A 368-nucleotide genomic window follows, 5' to 3' on the forward strand; every position below is an offset into this window, starting at 1 on the left:
TAGTAAAGAACTCGTTGGGCCAGTTGTGAAATCAGTTCCTCCTTAATTTTTTAAGTAGTCTGTCTTCATATTCTACCATTAATTTCATACCATCTAGCCCATTTCTTTGTTAGAAAATGTCCAGTGTAGTTTGAGAGGGAAATTCCATACCATCTGACTTGTCCTTTGCAAATTGTTTTAGTTTGTTTTTTATCATATCTAAATTGTCCTTAGTTTCTTTTGGTACATCTGTGGCCATTGGTCAGCTACCATATGCTTGAATAAGAGAGCATTGGTTGATCCTGATCCATTTATTATAGGTGTCTCTTTTTAAGAAATTACTTCCCTCTTTCGTTCTTTCTGTTCCCATCTTAATACTTCTTTTTTTT

General features: G+C 34.0%; 1 protein-coding gene across 17 annotated transcripts in view; it reads left to right on the plus strand.

Annotated features, from left to right (window-relative positions):
- Positions 1 to 368, plus strand: part of Nsd1 (nuclear receptor binding SET domain protein 1) — a 116,939-nt gene that overhangs the window by 61,510 nt on the left and 55,061 nt on the right. The window lies entirely within an intron of this gene.

The sequence above is a fragment of the Mastomys coucha genome, unplaced genomic scaffold (genome assembly GCF_008632895.1).
Source record: "Mastomys coucha isolate ucsf_1 unplaced genomic scaffold, UCSF_Mcou_1 pScaffold7, whole genome shotgun sequence".
NCBI lineage: Eukaryota > Metazoa > Chordata > Mammalia > Rodentia > Muridae > Mastomys > Mastomys coucha.